We start from the raw sequence: 9,663 nt of genomic DNA, 5'->3' as shown, positions 1-9,663 counted from the left end.
GTGTGAGAGAGAGAGAGAGAGAGAGAGAGAGAGAGAGAGAGAGAGAGAGAGATAGGGAGAAAGAGAGTGTGTGTGTGCGTGTGTCCCTGTGTGTATTTGTATACACCTAAATTTTGGCAAATTGAAAAACACATTATTATGCATAATAAATTTGCTAGCTAGTAGAGCTCTTTTGTTGAACTGATGTATTTGTTTATCCATACACTCCTTCATTTTTTTAATGGGCTGAAAAAATATTTGGGTTATTCTACAATTAGTCTATTATTGTTATTGACAATCTATTTCATATTCCACATTGTGTTTGTGTAGGACTTCAGATGAAGGGATGAGGAATAAATGATGTAGCTACAGAGTATTTGCACTATAGGATTCTAGGGGCTCTAACATTACATGATTTGTCAAATTGAGCACAGCATAAAGATGGACCTCAGTGTCTCTAAATATTACTTATTATTCATGATGTCCATGCATGTGAGTTTATGAGGATTCTACTATCACAATGTTGGGCATAGATGGAAGACATTCTTATAAAAATAAATATATGATATATAAATATGCATATAAGTGTATAAATTAATGTATATTAATAAAAATATATATAATAAAATGTAAAACAAAATCCCAACACATATTAAAACCAGAATATGAAAAACACATGAAGATAGCCCTTATATGTTCAATAAACTGTAATTTGCTAACTTTCACTTCTTTCACTATAATTTACATGACACGCAAAACTTTCCTGAAATTTTCAAAAAAATTCATACTTCGTGTAAATTATTAATCTCTGTAAGTAACCGAGATAGAAAAACTATTCTATGAATGCCTGTTTGTGTCTTTTAATTCCTTTCTATGAAAATTAGTATGGTTTCTGCCTGCTCGTGAAAGCTGAAGCTATGCCACAGGTTTCTGTACCCAGATCTCACTAGGAGAAGGCTGGTCTCCAGGAGTGCTGACACACCAGACAGCACAGGTAAGACTACCACTTCTGCTGCAAGGGATCCTCAGGACAGAGGAACTGAGGAGTAGTCTAGGACAGGATCCTGCCAGGTTCCAACTGCACTCTGATCTGATCCTGTGCTACAGGTCTCTGTACCCAGATACACCTATGAGAGAGCTGGTCTCCCAGTAGTGCTGACATACAGGCTTACAGGAGGCTTAAGCCACTGTCAGAGACAGCAAGACCAGCTAACAACAGATAAGGAGATGATGAGATGCAAAGGCAAAAACCATAACAACAGAAACCAAGGCAAGTTGGCATCATTAGAGCCCAGGTTCCTACCACAGCAAGTATTGTATATGCCAACACACTGGAAAAGTCAGATTTGGATTTATAATCACAACACATTATGATGTTACAGACCTTAGGAAGGTCATAAATAACTCTCTTTAAAGAAATACAGGACAACATATGTAAACAGGTAGAAGCCCTTTAAAGAAGAAACACAAAAATCCCTTAAAGAATTACAGGATCACAAAACCAAACAGTTGAAGGAATTGAACAAAACCATCCACGATCTTAAAATGGAAGTAGAAACAATAAGAAAATCACAAAAAAAGACAACCCTGGAGATGGAAAATGTCAGAAAGAGATCAGGAGTCATAGACTCAAGAATGACCAATAGAAAACAAGAGATAGAAAAGAGAATCTCAGGGGCAGAAGATAACATAGAAAACATTGAGACAACACAAAAGGCTGCTAACTCAAAACATCCAGGAACTCCAGGACAAAATGAGAAGATTAAACCTAAGGATAAATAGGTATAGAAATGAGAGAAGATTCCCAACTTAAAGTCCAGTAAAAATCTTCAACAAAATTATAGATGAAAACATCCCAAACTTAAAGAAAGAGATGCACACAAACATATAAGAAACATACAGAACTCCAAATAGATTGGCCCAGAAAAGAAATTCCTCTCATACATAATAGTCAAAACACCAAACACACAAAACAAAGAAATAATATTGAAAGCAATAAGGGGAAAAGGTCAAGTAACATATAAATGCAGACCTATCAGAATTACATTAGACTTCTCACCAGAAACTATGAAATCCAGAGAATCCTGGGCAGATTATACAGACCTTAATAGACCAAATGTCAGCCCAGTGTACTATATCCAGAAAAAAATCTCAATTAACTCAAATGGGGAAACCAAGATATTCTATGACAGAACTAAATTTACACAGTATCTTTCCACAAATCCAGCCAGACAAATGATAATAGATGGAAAACTGCAACATAAGGAGGGAAACTATGCCCTAGAAAAAGGAAAGAAAGTTATCTAATTTCAACTACCCAAAAGATGGTAGCCACCTCGAACAACAAAAATAACAGGCAAAACCAATCATTGGTTCCCTGATATGTCTTAACATCAGTAACATCAATTCCCCTATCAAAAGATATAGAGTAATAGACTGAATACATAAGGAAGACCCAGATTTTGCTGCATATAGGAAACATACCTCAATAACAAACACAGATACTACCTCAGAATGTAAAGTTGGAAAGCTATTTTCCAAGAAAATGGTCCCAAGAAACCAACTGGAATAGCCATTGTAATAATGAATAAAATCGAATTTAAATCAAAAGTTATCAAAAAGATAAGGACAGACACTTTATACATGTCAAACGAAAAATCCACCAAGATGAACTCTCAGTCCTGAATATCTATGCTTCAAATGCAAGGGCATCTACATTCACTAAAGAAACCTTGCAAAAGCCCTAGTACACATTCAATCTCACAGAAAAATTGTGTGAGACTTCAAGACCCCACTCCCATCAATGGACAGAACACGGAGTCAGAAACTAAACAGACAGATGGAAAAACTTACAGAAGTTATGAGCTCGTTGGATTTAACAGATAACTATAGAACATTTCACCCTAAAACGAAAGAATTCACCGGCTCACCACGTCATGGTTCCTTCTCAAAAGCTGACTATATAATTGGTCATAAGACAGGCCTCAATAGATACAGGAAGATTGAAATAATCCCATGCATCCTTTCAGATCACTACAGACTTTAATAACAACACAAATGAAAGAAAGCCTGCAAACACATGGAAGTTGAATAATGCTCTACTTAATGATAACTTGGTTAAGAAAGGAATAAAAAAAGAAATTAAAGACTTTATAGTATTTGATGAAAATGAAGGCACAACAAACCTAAACTTATGGGACATAATTAAAACAGTGCTAAGAGGAATAATACTTAAAAAAGAACCATCTTGCCCCCAAAAATCTAAAGATATTATGCAATCTCCATCTAAATTTCCACTCAATTCTCTATAAACCAAGAAAAATCAATCTGCAAATTTATTTGGAATTGAAAAAACCCAGGATACAAAAAAAATATTCTCATACTCTCAACAATAAAAGAACTTCTGAGGGAATCACCAGCCCTTACTTCAATTTTTAATACAGAACAATAGTGATACAAACTGCATGGCATTTGTACAGAGACAGGCAGGTAAATCAATTGAATATGTTGGAAGACCCAGAAATGAACCCAAACACTTATGGTCACTTGGTTTTTGACAGAGGACCTAAAACCATTCAGTGGAAAAAGGACAGGATTTTCAACAAATGGTGCTGGTTCAAGAGGAGTGCATCATATATTAACAGTGCAAATCCATCAAGTTTTATCACCCTATTCAAACCTCAAGTCCAAGTGGATCAAGGACCTACACATAAAACCAGATATTCAAAGTAATAGAAGAAAAATTGGGAAGAACCTCAAACACATGGGTGCTGGCGAAAATTTCCTGAACAACACCAATGGCTTATGCTCTAAGATCAAGAATCGACAAATGAGACTTCATAAAATTGCAACGCTTATGTGAGGCAAAGGATACTGTCATTAGGGCAAAATGGCAACTAACAGATTAGGGAAAGGTCTTTCCCAATCCTACATTCCTTAGAGGACTAATGTCGAATATATGCAAAGAACTCAAGAAGTTAGACTGTGGAGAATCAAAGAACCCTCTTAAATGGGGTACAGCATTACAGAATTCTCAAGTGAAGAATATCAATGGCTGAGAAGCACCTAAAGAATTACAACATCTTTAGTCATCATGGAAATGCAAATCAAAACAAACCTGAGATTCTACCTCACACCAGTCAGAATGGCTAACATTAAAAACTCAGGTAACAACAAATATTGGCAAGAATGAGGAAAAAGAAGAACACTCCTCCGTTGTTGGTGAGATTGCAAGCTTGTACAATCACTCTTGAAATTGGTCTGAAGGTTCCTCAGAAAACTGCACATAGGACTACCTGAGGACCCAGCTATACCACTCCAGCGCATATACCCAAAAGATGCTCCAACATATAACAAGGACACATTCTCCACGATATTCATATCAACCTTATTTATAATAGTCAGAAGCTAGAAAAAAACCCAGATGCTCTTTAGCAGAGGAATGGATAGAGAAGTTGTTGAACATTTACATAATGGAATACTATTTAGCTATTAAAAATAGTGACTTCATGTGCAAATGGATGGAAGTAGAAAATATTAATCTAAATGAGGTAACCTAATCACAAAAACACACTCATAGTATGCACTCACTGATAAGTGGATATTTTCCCAAAAGCTCAGATTACCCAAGATATAATCCACAGACCACTTGGAGCTCAAGGAGAACGATGACGAAAGTGCAGATGCTTCAGTACTTCTGAAAAGGGGGAACAACTTATTCATAGTAGAAAAGATGGGGACAAAGTATGGAGCAGAGACTCAGATGGTCCCCATTGGAAGAATTAGAGAAAGTATTTTAGCCGCTGAAGGAACTTTCAGCCCCGTAAGAACAACAATACCAACCAACCCGAGCTCCCAGGGACTAAACTACCATCTAAAGTATACAGATGGACAGACCCATTTCTCCAGCTGCATATGTAGTAGAGGATGTCCTTGTTGGGCACCAATAAAAGGAGAAGCCATTATTCCTGCCAAGGCTCGATGCCCCAGGGTATGGGATTGTCAGGGTGGGGAGGCAGGATGTTGTTGTGGGTGCTGAACACATTCATATAAGCAGGGCAATGTTGGGTGGGATAGTGGGTTAATGGACAAGAAATTAATAAAGGGGATAACATTTAATATCTAAGTAAAAATGTTCAATAAAAAAGAAAACATCAAAGATATTTTGAATTTCTTTAGAACATTAAACTGCTGTATTGTGTTGAATTTCATAAAATAGTAATTGTATGTTGCATGTTCTGTATTAATATCAGTGTTTTCTATCCTTAATGCTTACAGAAGTAAAGCAAGGGACAGATTTTAAAAAGCAATGTAAATTGGTTAGATTTAAATACACTTACTTAATCTTATAAATAATTTTGATAGTTTAAGATTTTAGATTGTTCTATTTTCTAAGAATGTAGTCCTGATACAGCATACCTGATTCTATACACAAAATGCTGACCTATCCTTTTCATTTAGACCATTTATTATTATCTTGAGTTTCTTAAATTGGGAACAAGCTGAGGCAGTTTTGACACGTGAAGAAACTGGTATGCCACTCGTTTCTATGTTTTGCAGAAATTCCTTATAAATAATCCAGTATCTCCTATCCACTTTCATCTGCTGGATCAGAGTAAGCTATTTCATACAACCATTCAGTGATCTACATACTCAAAACCTTCATTATGAGCTCAAAGTTTAGATGTGATATGGAATTATTTGAAAAACCACTTGACAACTGGGAATTATCACTGATAATTGCTTATTTTTCTCATTAGCATATCTTTAGAATAATGAGAGTCTTAAGGGAAAGTTTTTTTTTTCTTAACGCAAAATATCTGAAGTAGATAAACTCAGGACAGAGCTTCACAGCTGGTCAGTTGACTATGTGTTTGAAATTGAATCTGCAGAGGCACAAAGTCCTTGAAGGTGACTGGAGATGCTGATCAGGCTCAAATATTGCCACTGAAGACTAGGTTTGTCTTCTAGATACTAACTGTGGAATGCTCGACCCCTGATTTGCCCAATTCCTGGGCTAGCACCTTTGGCAAAAAGCAATTAAAACTTTATATTTAGAGTTTCAGAAAAAGTAACTTTGTGTTTGCCTCACATGCACAAATGTCTTCTTAAGGACTGTAAGTACTGGAGCAGTCACTCTCAGAAATCTGTTAGATATAGTTGAATACCCTCAATCATATTTCCAATTATTCCTTTAGTCTTAGACGACTCACAAAACAGTACTGGGGGAGAAATGTATTATTTAGGAGACTGAGAAACAAGTCCAACTTGTTACCTGGTTAGTAGTGCACTTTATGACCCAAGGAAGTGCAAGGCTCAGAAACTGCAATACCCTAAGAGCATTGTAGAAAGGATGAATCCATTTAAAGATTTTGCAGAATCACAACATGTCAGCAACAGTTTTAGACAGGATATAAAAGATATACATAATTAACATATAATAAAGAAATAGTGTTTAGTGACACTGTTTCAAGTAGAGTAAACAGCATTCTAAAATGAGGACAATGAATTAATATAATTTGGGAACTGTAAGTAGCCAACTGTGCCCATCACAGAGGGAGAGGTTTGTAAGAAAGAACTTAGGAGGATCAAGAGAGTGAACAGTTGTGGTTTTACAAATGAACTGGAAAGGAATTGTTTCTCTAGATCTCTGAACATGAATTATCAACCTGTTTAGGGTGCAGTATAGTCCATGAGCTTGAATACGTAACATTCTTTCTTTTAAAAATATGCAGCTGGTATAATATTTTTGCATGATTATTAAAGTGTAACTTTTACGCTTTCAAACATCAAAAAGTGTCTTACATCATGCTACTTGTGTGCTAATTATATCACCTTTCAATAGTACTCACTCTTCTGTCACCTGCTGTGCTTCATCTTGCCAATGTCCTTTCTTTAGCTAGAATGTTCACGGTGCACGTCATAGCCTGAAACTTAACATAACAGCTTTATGTTAGGCTTTGAAACTTCATGGCACACAGGAGAAATGAAAGACTTAACAGGGCTTTGGAAGAGATTACGGCTATGGTAAATGTTTCAACCCTTAGGCATCATTGTGACTTCTTGGCTATATTACAGTAAACAGCCCCTGAGCTAAGAAGCCAGAGCAGAGATATTTCAGAAATCATTATGTGATAAGGAATCAGGAAAATCTAAAATAATATAGTGTAATTTGCTACACTCTAAGATATGTTTTTCATGAAAATTTCTGCACTTTTATTCATATTCTCTTAGTCTACAAATTTTATCATTTCTTTTAATTAAAAGTATACCTTTAGTTTTACATATGACCTGGAATAATGTATATATGTTGTATAATAGCAATTTCAGAAACAATTTACAGGTTAATAAATGTGTCCTTGCTTAATTTATTTCCACTCTTTTTATATTTAATAAGTCATTGTAGCTGATTTAGTATTGAGCTTCTCTTTTAATATATAATGAATTCAAATTATATTTGTCCTGTAGAGATAAGGTTGTATTAACTTTGAAGGTATTCTGGCCACAAGATCTATTCCTTACCATCATAAGTGAATGATGTCCATTAAATTTAAGTAAAAAAAAAATGGAAACCTGTCATGGGGTTAGACTGTATAAACCACCCTTAACCTGTGATTTGTACTATGATGACTTTAATTTACATAATTAGCCTTAAGTACAAGATTAGACTTCCTTTTCTATCTTCCAGAATTGCTAGCCCATGAAACTAGGTTTTGTTAGATTTTGAACTTACCACACTGTAGTATTACAAGTTTTGCATTTTTATTTTATCCAGAAAATCACTGGGGACCAAAATGAAAATTTCATTGAAAAATATTAAATCTATAGTGATCTGAATAATCAAAATGTTCATAAATGATAATATTCTAAAAATATTAGCAGCAAATCCTAAATATTGATCAAATTGATTAATTTCAAAATGTGGTTGTGAATTTATTCAAATTTTTGTTTATTATGTAACATTACTAAAAATACTAGTATACTCCTCTATTTATTATTTCATGAGTATGAAATAATAATCCATTCGATTGCAACTTTTATTGCCTCTTCCTCTTAGCTTTATGTGTTCTGTAATTTTTATCACACATTTATTGCCCAGTTCCTAGTTAATATATTCTTGCAAGGAATATTTGGCTTGTGAATTCCTTAAAGTAAAGATGTCACAATAATTTCTGCTACTGCAGTGACAATGTCATTGTGACTTTCTGTGTAATACAACAATATTTAGAGAGAGATGGAGATTATGAGACTGAGAGAGATCTAGGAGGAAGGAAATGAGGACAGGGGAAGAAAGGTGTCAAAAAAGCATGGTATTAGAATGATTTTCCACAATGTAATATCTCCCAAGTACAAACACCTATTTTAATTTTTCATATATTTTTACAGTTTATTCTTAATTTTTTAGATAGTACAGACATCCACATGCTACCAGAAGAGATTTCTATCCATGAAATTTTGGAAAGGCTTAAAAACTGAATATTAAATAAATTTAAGAGGTAAATAAATATTTTCACTATTTTAATGTTTATATAAGCTAGCCATTTATCTACATTGAAATATAAATTCCAAATATAATAATGAGCAAGGAGGTAAGACCACCAGCTTCCACTGACGTTAGAATGTGGACTGTTGATATACTATTAGAAGTCAGTGAGCTTAGAAATAGAGTAGAATCTACATATTTATAGCTCTGGAGGTGACCTTGAAAAGAGATAAAGATTACTCTGGAGCTGTTTGTCACAATTCGTACTGTCTTGGTGATAAGGGTAAGACTAAACAAAATATGCAACACTATTTTCATCTTCATGAATATGTTTACATTTTGTCATTTTTCAAAATATTTATTAATTCTGTAAATATTTTATGTGACATAAGAATAACAACATGAGGAAATAAATTAATACACACTTCATATTAATATTTGTTTTACATGTTAGGGAAAAACACCTATATATGTTACTGTTTTAGAAATTAAGGCACAAACTGGACAGTTAAGATGACTCACAGGGTAAAGCTTTGGCCACACAATCCTAATGACCTGAATTCTATTCCTGTACTCCCATGGTTAAGGAGAAAACATGTCATTCAGACTTATTCTCTGGCATTCCAATGTGCACCACAATGTATTATATACCTCTGGATACATACATTATATAGAGAAACATGTAATTAAAAATACAATATTTTAAAATTAAAACACCTTCTAGTAGTATGTGTGCATATTAAACTAGAGAGGTTCAAGAAGAAAGCTTGGTATTGAGCCTTATATGTATCCTAAATTTTTTGAATTCATTATTTTTAGTATGTTAGGATGCATATTTTTATAACATTGGGCTATAATGATTTTTATGGTAAATTCTGAAATGACCAGAGATAGACAAAGGTTGCCTTAAGTACTGTATTGGTTTCTTAAATACTGTAAAATTATGTATTTCACTTATATGTAAAAACCACAGTTTGAATTATTATAAACCTATCTATGAGTTTTTGAAGTATGATTTCTTTACTAATATTGGACATTAAAGAATGCCATACTCATGAGATGTACTCTTATTAAACCTTTCTTCAATTCTTTCAGGGCTACATGAAAGACCTAGTATATGAGTTTTGTTTGTATTTTATTAGATTGAATTCTGTCAATTTGTTCATATTTTATATCATTTTTATTTCATTTTTTAATTTTAG

The sequence above is a fragment of the Rattus norvegicus genome, chromosome 8 (assembly GCF_036323735.1).
Source record: "Rattus norvegicus strain BN/NHsdMcwi chromosome 8, GRCr8, whole genome shotgun sequence".
NCBI lineage: Eukaryota > Metazoa > Chordata > Mammalia > Rodentia > Muridae > Rattus > Rattus norvegicus.
This window is presented reverse-complemented; position numbering follows the sequence as displayed.